The sequence below is a fragment of the Octodon degus genome, unplaced genomic scaffold, assembly GCF_000260255.1.
Source record: "Octodon degus isolate 3935 unplaced genomic scaffold, OctDeg1.0 scaffold00233, whole genome shotgun sequence".
NCBI lineage: Eukaryota > Metazoa > Chordata > Mammalia > Rodentia > Octodontidae > Octodon > Octodon degus.
Genome location: NW_004524809.1, coordinates 301,564 through 310,720, shown reverse-complemented (window position 1 = coordinate 310,720; position 9,157 = coordinate 301,564). Strand labels below are relative to the sequence as shown.

Sequence of the window (9,157 nt, the reverse complement as noted above, 5' to 3'; positions counted from 1 at the left end):
TTCACATGTGACAACTGCATAGTCCACACACAAGAACACTTACACTGAGCATGGATGTTCTGTTTCCCTGCACTTTCTTGTAGGGCACAGTTGACATCCCTTTTGTTTTCCTGTTATCATCCCAGATCTTTGTGATGCTGTGTGTGCCTATCTACTTGTCAGCTGCACAATTTTTTTGCATCGTTCCCTGGGAAGAAATACCTTGCTTTTTCTCTGCTATAAATGATCTCTTATGAACCCCAGTCCCAATCACCCAGCAATGTTTCTCCATAGTATTTTGCATTTATTACTCTTTGTATATGATCAATTGATTGATGCCACACAGCTTTAGGATTGAGTAAAAAGCAACCATTGGCCAATGCTTTGTATTTCAAGTGCCATCATAGTTGTTGCATAGCTTGTCCACAACATCTACTCCATCTTTGTTTTTGTTGTAGAAAGTTTCCGCCTCACGCTTCCATTTTATGGAGGGTTCCCTATCAATAGTCCCATCATGATGAAATGTTGACACCAGCAGTACCAGTTTTTCTTTGCCATATACAAGGCCAATGTTATATCTTTGTGAAATTCAAAAGGTGGTACTACACGATTCTGTGTTTTGAAATGGCAACATTTCATTGGTAATTTCTGCTCTGTTCTTGTGCTTGTCAACTTTGTTCCTGCACTGTGTTATAAGCAAATGTGACATCAACTGAAAAGTAGTACACCAGGGGCTGGTGAGATGGCTCAGTGGTCTAAAACGCCTACTTAGAACAAGCTTAGGAAAGCAGAGGGATGCGGTTCAATCCCCAGCACCACGTGCTAGGCAACCCGCCCCCTGGTGGGCTGAGCTGGCCACACACACAGACACATAAATAAAAATTAAAAAAAAAAAAAAAGAAAGAAAAAGAAAAGTAGTACACCAACTGTCAAGTGTCCCATTCCACAAATTTGAGAGGTGGGAACAAATCTATTCACAACATTTGTTTCATTAGTATATCAATAAGCACCTGATGGCTGCATTCCAGAATAAACGTCTAAATTGAAAGCATACAACGTCTTCACATATACAAGGGCATCCGTTCTTATACCATCATTGACACATCATTTTCCATAAGGCTTTTACATTCCTGCAATCATCATGAGAAAAGGCTGCTGAGCACAGCAGACCTATAAATGCTTTCAGGTCAGCTAGTGAGGTATCATAAGAAATAGATTTTTGGACCATCCAGGTCAGAGCTAAGGACATACCCAGAAGCCAAGCCATGGATCCACCTGCATGTAAAGAAAAAAGCCAAAGAACCTGTTTAGCAGGGTAGAGAAGGCTAAGCAGAAATCAGCCCAGCAAGAGCTGAAACAAAGACAGAGAGCAGAAATCTATGCCCTCAGCAGTCACGACAGAACTGAAGCAGCAGCAGTTTGATGAATTCTGTAAACAGATGCATCCTCCTGGAGAGTGAGCCAGCAGGGTCCAGCCACCAGGGCTGTTCGGGCCTTGTCTGCAAGTTTGTTACCAGCGTTAAGCTCAGATGGCCCATGTGGAGCCTTACTGAAGTAGATAAGACATTTGTGGATAAACCTGAACTTACTATTTGTAACTTCTGCTTCACTGTTCTTCCACTCTGAATTGTCCCAGTGTTTACTGAAGAGACGTCTCTTCTACGAAGATAATAGGCCCTTTTTTCTTTTTTCTTTTTTCAGTTTTTTCATTGAGAAAAATCAGTGTTTCTTGTGAAACCATGTATGTTCTTCAAAAATGCAAATAAAATACTAACAAAATAAAAAGAGAAATAGATTTTTGAATACAGCTATTGGTGCATACAGAATGTTTTGCTTGCACTTCAGCCTTTGTGTACTTCACAGCATCTTGTTGCATTTCATGTTACAATTTCCAGTACTGGCTGGCAGGGGCTGGCATTCTGTCTAATACTTCCCATCCCTGCCAAGACCCTCATATTTTTGGACACAGTTTTAACATTGGATCATTCCATTTCATTGCGTAGCCAACTTGCAACATTTCAACTAGTCAAATACGCACTCACATCGCTATTTTGTCATCTGAATCAAGGACCTCTGTGTCAGTCAGTCATTGCTGCATTTTGATGTCACAGGAAAATTGACTCACAAGGGCCAATGCCAAAGGCATCATCATTGTCCTAATTGTCCATGCACAACACTGTTCCATTTGGAAAGCAAATATTTTTCCATAATGGACCATCTTCTACATCCATGCATGAGTAATCTAATGATTCATTCTCTTTCGAGCTCCTCAAATACCTGAAAAACTGGTTTTTCACAGGCCATTGTACTGAATTGTGCTATAGTTCCCAAAAAAATGAAAACTTTTTGAGAAAACAAATCCTGGAGTGGTGTGGCTCTCTACTGGACCTTCTGTGATGCTTAAGGAAACATACAAAAACCAGTTAGATGGAGCACAGCATGGGTAAAAACCCTGTTTTGCCACGTTTACACAAGTGCATACATCTTGTTGTTTTTCATACCGAATGGATAGACACAGCTGGCTATTACACTAAAGTACAAATTTCCAGTAGAACAATAAAGGATGGGCCTGCAGGATGTATGTAGTGTTATGCGCCAAAACCACACCATGTCCTTCTGTTTCCTGTCACCTTGTCTTTGCTGAAAATCCACTCCAACATTAGTGTAGCCAACTCTTCTGTATTTGGAATAGAGGACCTTTGGGTCATATTTTCCTCTAGTACCATTTTTGTCTTTGGATCTAATTAGACTGTGTTTTCCATCCCTTCTCCCAGTCTCTATGACTGGAGGTTGATGGCTGTCCACAGGAATGGAATTACTGTACAGGAAGATTTCATCTCTTTCAGATGGCTGTTTACCTCCTCCTCACCTTGCAGTTTCCTGTCCCTGCTCTTCCTCACTGCCATCTTTGAGTTGTTCTTTAGGGAGTCAGTGGACTTCTCATCTGTATAAAAATTATAAATATTTTCTTTGAGGATGCAAAGGGTGTTGCATTGAAAATCCTAAGGTCACACCACACTGGTGCGAATCTTTGGTAGCTGAACAGAGCCACATACAAAATGCTGCCCCACATTTTGGTGAGAGTTTGTAGTTCCATCCACATAGGCCATACTGTGACCCACAAGTATAGTACTTAGTACTATTGGGTGTGTAGGAGATATATATATATATAGATACATATATAGATATAGATATAGATATATATATATATATATATATATCCCTCTACTAGGTAGAAAACAAAACTCATCCTGATTTTCATAAACGTCCACCTATTTAGATTTAGCCAAGCTACTTCTTCAGGAAGGTTTGAGTTTCTGCAAAAAAAAAATTTCAGGCAGGGTCTTGCTATGTAGCCCAGGCTGGCCTTGAACTCACACTGGTCCTCTTGCCTCAACCTGCCAAGTACTGGCATTACAAGCATTCATCATTACACCTGGCTCTTTCATTTCAACCTGAAGAAGCCATCTACCAAGGAAAGCCTAGTAGAAAGGAGCCATATCCCCCAATTCTTGTATCTGGGAATGTTTGAATTTCTCCCTCATTTTGAAGGACAATTTTGCCAGATGTAAAATGCTTAGTCGAGAGGGCTGTTTGTTTTGCTCCACTGTTTCATTCAATAGTACATGTCAACCAGCCAGGAGGTGACTGCACTTGGGGGCACATTAGATTACTGTGCCCCAGAGGTCCTATTAAAAGAAAAATATCAAGTCACACCAGTGAATGTTTGGGCTCTGGGAATCATCTTATTTGAGATGGTAGCTGGGTGCTGCCCATTTCATGGGATGGAAGAATACCTCATAGAGAAGGCGCTGAGGGGTAGTATGTGCTCCCCTCCTACTTCTCCAAAGAGCTGCAAAGCTTAATCAAGGAGCTCCTCATCCCCAACCCCAGCACACACCCATCCTTAAACCAAGTGCTGCAGCGCCTGTGGTTTCATGGCACACCTTCTGCGCGTCATCCTCCTAAGGTGCTCCCTAAGTGCACAAAGATCTTGATCCTGAACCTCAGGGGGACATAGTGTACAACCCACTGAAAGTTACTGAGTCAGCTAGGCTTAAGAAATTTGACCAACAGATGGTGACCTTCCTGCTGCAACAGGGCCAGGCAGTCTGGGGCTTCACTTCAGATTTCAGGTGAAGCTGCTCTATCCACATGACAATGTGAATGTGGAAGAAATGACACCTTCCTTCACAGATCAGGAGTGGCCCCTCCACTCCTCTCCCCAGTAAGAGGGCCAGAGAGCCTACTGCCTACACTGGCCCCTTTCTCCAGGGGTAAGGCCCCCAGTGCAGCAGGATGACAGAGGCTCCCTGCCACTCCTTCCTATCCCCACTCCCAGAACCTCCTGCCAGCCCACAAGTGCAGCAATGAACACCTCCTGCAAACCCAGCCCTGCAGCTACCAGCACCTCCAGCCAGCCCAGCCCTGCAGCTACCTGCACCTCCTGAAAACTCACACCTGGGCCTCCTGGGATGGCCTACTAGCCTAATTCTGGCGCCTCTAGGTTCAGCTTCCATAACACTGCAGCCCTGCCAATAGGGGGAGGCAGGGCTGGAAGGGTGTAAAGAGGAGGATCACAGGCTGCCTGCAGGCTGTGTGCTGCCTCCACCTGCCAGCCTGGGGCCACTGCCTAATAAAGGTTGCCCCAGTATTAGCAAAGGACAGCAGAGACCCAGAGATCCTTGAGGCCCAGCAGTTCAGGTGCTTCCTGTGAGTGGGCTGTCTGATCGTAGCATTTTCAGTTGTTAGGGTAGAACTGAGAAGAGGAGAGGAGAAGCTATGGAAATGGGGGCAGAAATGTGTGACAGGCTCAGATGGGTAGGAGTTGCTGTGGGGTCAACTCAGAGGAGGGTGGCTTGACCATAGCCAAGAATACACATACTATGTTTCCAAGTGAGTATCTGTGTCACATGGCTCCTTGAATTTTGAGTGCAGATCGATCATCCCTGCCATGGACATGGATGTCCTGCAAATGGGATTAGCCATGCAGGATGAAGCCACAGTGAGTCACTCTGCAGCCTTTTGTCTAGTGAGATGAGGGGGTAAGCGACAGGCAAGGTCACTAGAGTGTGGGAGCGTGTCCTACTGGCCCTGGAAGGCTCTCCCAGAGGCAGGGAGGGCTGGGCACCTTGAAACCTCTGACCTCACCCTGGTATGAAGCTGTATGTAGATATGGGCTTTTATTTTTATTTATTTATTTATTTATTTATTTATTTATTTATTTTGTGTGTGTGTGTGTGTGTGTGTGTGTGTGTGCGGCCAGCTCAGCCCACCAGGGGGCGGGGCTGGCTGGCATGTGGTACTGGGGGATTGAACTGCGGTCCATGTGCTTTTTGCTAAGCTTGTTCTAAGTAGGTGCTTTAGACCACTGAGCCATCTCACCAGCCCCGATATGGGCTTTTAAATGTCTTATTGCACTCTGTTTGGCTATCACAGCTTGCTCAACACAGCCACAACTTCATCCCACAGCCTCTGTAGTGAGGAGCTTCTCTGTGTCCTCCCTATGGGTCTCTTGGCACCCCTGCATGGGAGGGCTTCCACCAAGAGACTGCTGGGCCTCTAGGGATATTAAGTCCAGGCAAAGAGAGGCAGTGCCACGTGTCCTGTGGGCCTGAACCTTGTGCTGCGGCCCTGGCCACCTGCAAAAGCCTGGTGGGGGCCATGCTGTGAGCAGCCCAGGCCACGCTGAATATCCCATCTGCATGCTTCAGGACTGGAAGAAAACCAGCCCTGTGACCAGACAGGTGAGACTGCGCCCCACATCCCAGCCCCAGCCATCGAGCCTGCCGGCCTGGAAGTCTGCACAGCTGAGCACTGGGGCCAGGGCTGTGTGGGATGGAGACAGAAGTGCCTTGTGCCCTGCAGGGTCAGCAGAGCTTCAGCACGTGATCTTCTGAGAGCACCTGTCCTGGCCCTGGCCTTCCTCTTCCTGCTGTCACAGTCCCCATGATTTTCCATGTGGAGGAGTGACAATGTCAGGGGGATGAAGTACAAAACCAGATTCCCACAGCCAGAATGGGCCGAGCTGGGCACTGATTCCAGAACTCATGGGCATCAGGATCAGCTCCTAAACTCTGAGTTATGATGTCATCAACTGAAGAAGACAAATTGGGTCCACTGTGACAAGGACAGCAGACTGCTTAGAGGTTGTAGACTTCTTATGTCTGCATTTGTTACTGCACTAATAAACAGTATTAAAAATAATCAAAAGAGTCTTCTGTTGGAGATTTTGGGCTTCTATGCAAAGAAACATGCCATCTGCAAATTCCCTTTCTATTTTTTTTTCTTTTGCTTGATTACATGGCTAGTTTTGAGTCCTACTTTAAAGAAGAATAGTGAGAGTGATGACCCTCCTATCATTCTGGGTTTTAGAGGGGATCTTTTCAGTTTTCCTCCATTTATTATGATGCTGGCTGTAGGCTTGCCAGAAATATCTTTTATAAGTCTGAGATAAGGTCCTTCTGTCCCTATTTTCATCAGTTTTTCATCATGAATAGATACTGGATTTTGTCAAAAGCACTTTCTATACCTACTGAGATGATTATGTAATTTCATCTTTAATTCTATGTATGTGCCATGTTGCATGTGTTGATTTAGGTGTATTGCACTATCCTTCCATCCATAAGATAAAGCCAACTCATTTATGATCTTTTAAATGTCTTATTGCACTCTGTTTGCAAGTATCTTATTGAGAATTCTTGTGTCTTTGCTCATCAAAGATACCGGCCTGCAGTTTCCTGTGTTTAGTGACTTCTCATAAAGTTTGGCTCTCAGGTTGATGCTTGCTCCATGGAGTGCATCTGACAGTGCTCCTTTCTTTTTGATGTAATGCAAGCGTCTGAGGTGTTATTTCTTCTCTGAGGTTCTGGTAAAATTCAGGGGTGAATCCATCAGGTCCTGGACTTTTCTTTGTTGATCAAGTTGTATTACTAAATCAATTTTGTTGCCTGTTATTGTTCTGTTTAGGGTTTGTATACTACCTCATTTGTTTTTTGTTTTGTTTTGTTTTGTTTTTTTGTTTTTTGGGGTTTTTTTGCAGAACCAAGGATTGAACTCAGGCCCTTGCACTTGCCAGGGAAACACTTATTCCACTGAGCCACTGAGCCAGCTCCCTGATCCTATCTCAATTAAATTTTGTTAAGTCATCTCAGTTTGTCTCTGATTAACAGGCTACATGCAGATTTCATTCTGTATGGGTCATATCTCTGTCCTCAACTATAGCCAGTGCTCACAGAAGAGAGTGTATTTTCTTGCTATCAGGAGGGAAGTTCCCTCTCTACCTCTAAGGTGCTATATGGTCTGAGCTAGAATTATTGTTTCAACTCATTTCCTTTTTTTTTTTTTTCTGAGTAAGGCTCTTATTATGTATTTCAGGCTGGCCTCCAATTCATGGTAATCTTCCTGCCTCCGCCTCCCAAATGCTGAGATTCCAGGCATGACTCACCATCTTTCGCTTGATGTTATCTTTCTAATTCCAATACTTCTGGCTTCCATGTGCTTACCAGCCCTCACCAGATGCAGTTCTGTGATTCTCACTGTCCTCACCTCCTCACTGAGCCATACACTGGCTCCTTCAGGTAATCTTCCATCCCAGAGTGACTGGTGAGCGCAGGCAACCTCTAGGTCCTCATCTCTTCCTCCTACTGCACTCATAATCTCCATAGACTTTGTTCTCTGTTCAAGTCACTGGGCAAATCTCAGCAGCACACCCTAAATAGAAACCCTTAGATCTGGGCACACTGGCAAGAAGACTATGGGCTTGAGGTGGTTGACAGTTGTAAAGGAGCAGTGCTTCCACTACTTCCGACTTGGAAGGTGGCAGTGCTGGCAGGCTAAGGAGAGAGGTGCCAGAGGCAGTCAGCATGGCGTCTCAGCCCCAGGACCACAGACTGTGAGACATCAGCAGAATTGGAAAGGCAGTGAAAAGCTCAGCAGTGCTAGGTACAGGACAAGTACAACTCACAGGACCTTACAAAAGAAAAGTATCAAAATAACAGCATCAAAGTATTTTCCTGAAACTTGGTTTTGGTAAAAAGACAAGAAAAGCAATCTTGTTACTGTCCATGGAAACTTCTTCCTCTTGGCTTTGACTGCCCTGAGCTCCACAACTTTGTAGCCCCTGGAGTTCTATGGCTAAGTCAGCACAGCCTGGTGGGGATTTCACCCTGCTTTACATGGAGGATGATTTTTAATATCAAGGTTTTTCACTTTTAAACATTTTCCCTTGCACAAACTAAAAGCTACAGTTGCAGCCCTAAAAGGTGAACATCTACCCAATTCTTCTATCCTTTTGTCAAAACAGTAGCAAACAAGCTAAAACTGACATCAGGCCATAGAATTCTTCAATAGCTCGAGCATCTATTTTCTCTACAATGTCATCATCAAACAAAAACCAGAAGCCATGACTTTTCACAACAGTAATATCATGCCCACACTTAGGATCACTGTCACAGTGGATGGCCACAGCAACCAGGCCATACATGTGGTCCAGTTTCACAGCATCGCTGGAGGTGTTGAAGAGGCAGAGCTCCAGAGGGAAGACCACCTGGTAAGACAGCCTGGTGTACCTCTGGAGCTGCCCACGTACCTGAACCTCTTTAGGTGCAAAGCCAAAGTCATGGAGAGCTTTTTTACCCTCATCCTTTTCTGGGCCTCCTGCTGCTGCATGTCTCACAATATTTTTGTTCACTACACAGTGTTTCTGTGTTGTTGAAGTCTCTCAGACAGTGGGTAATGGAAGTGTTCTGCTCCACAGCAATAGAAAGGTCAAGAAAATCTTCATCTATGCTACTATCAGTTTCACAGTTCAAGCATCAGGTTTCATTGGAGAGTGTTCCCTGAAAAATCTCATGGCCCCAATTGAGTTTTGGTTTATTATTTTCTGCAGGTTCATTCATGTTGCCATTTTTTAATTTTCCATTTTGCTTTTCTTATTACTTTTCTTCCTGCAGTATGTCTGCAATAGTGTTCATTTATTTTTTAATAATTTTATTGAGAAACAAATGGCAATGAGATAGTTTCAAATCTGATTACTAGCACATTGCATATTGTTGCAATTGTGTTTAGCAAATAATTTAATTGAGATGTATTGACTTACGATTGACATGTTATTTACCTGTTGTCGTTTACTCCTTTTTCTCCTGTGTTTAATTGCTTGCCCTATTTAGTTGGTTGC

The 9,157-nt window shown here is 44.1% G+C and overlaps 2 pseudogenes; one reads left to right on the top strand and one right to left on the bottom strand.

The window, feature by feature from the left end:
• Window positions 1-1,244: 1,244 nt before the first annotated feature.
• Window positions 1,245-1,439, top strand: LOC101560841 (annotated as a pseudogene).
• Window positions 1,440-8,275: 6,836 nt separating this feature from the next.
• LOC101573973 overlaps window positions 8,276-9,157 on the bottom strand; it is a 3,291-nt pseudogene continuing 2,409 nt past the window's right edge.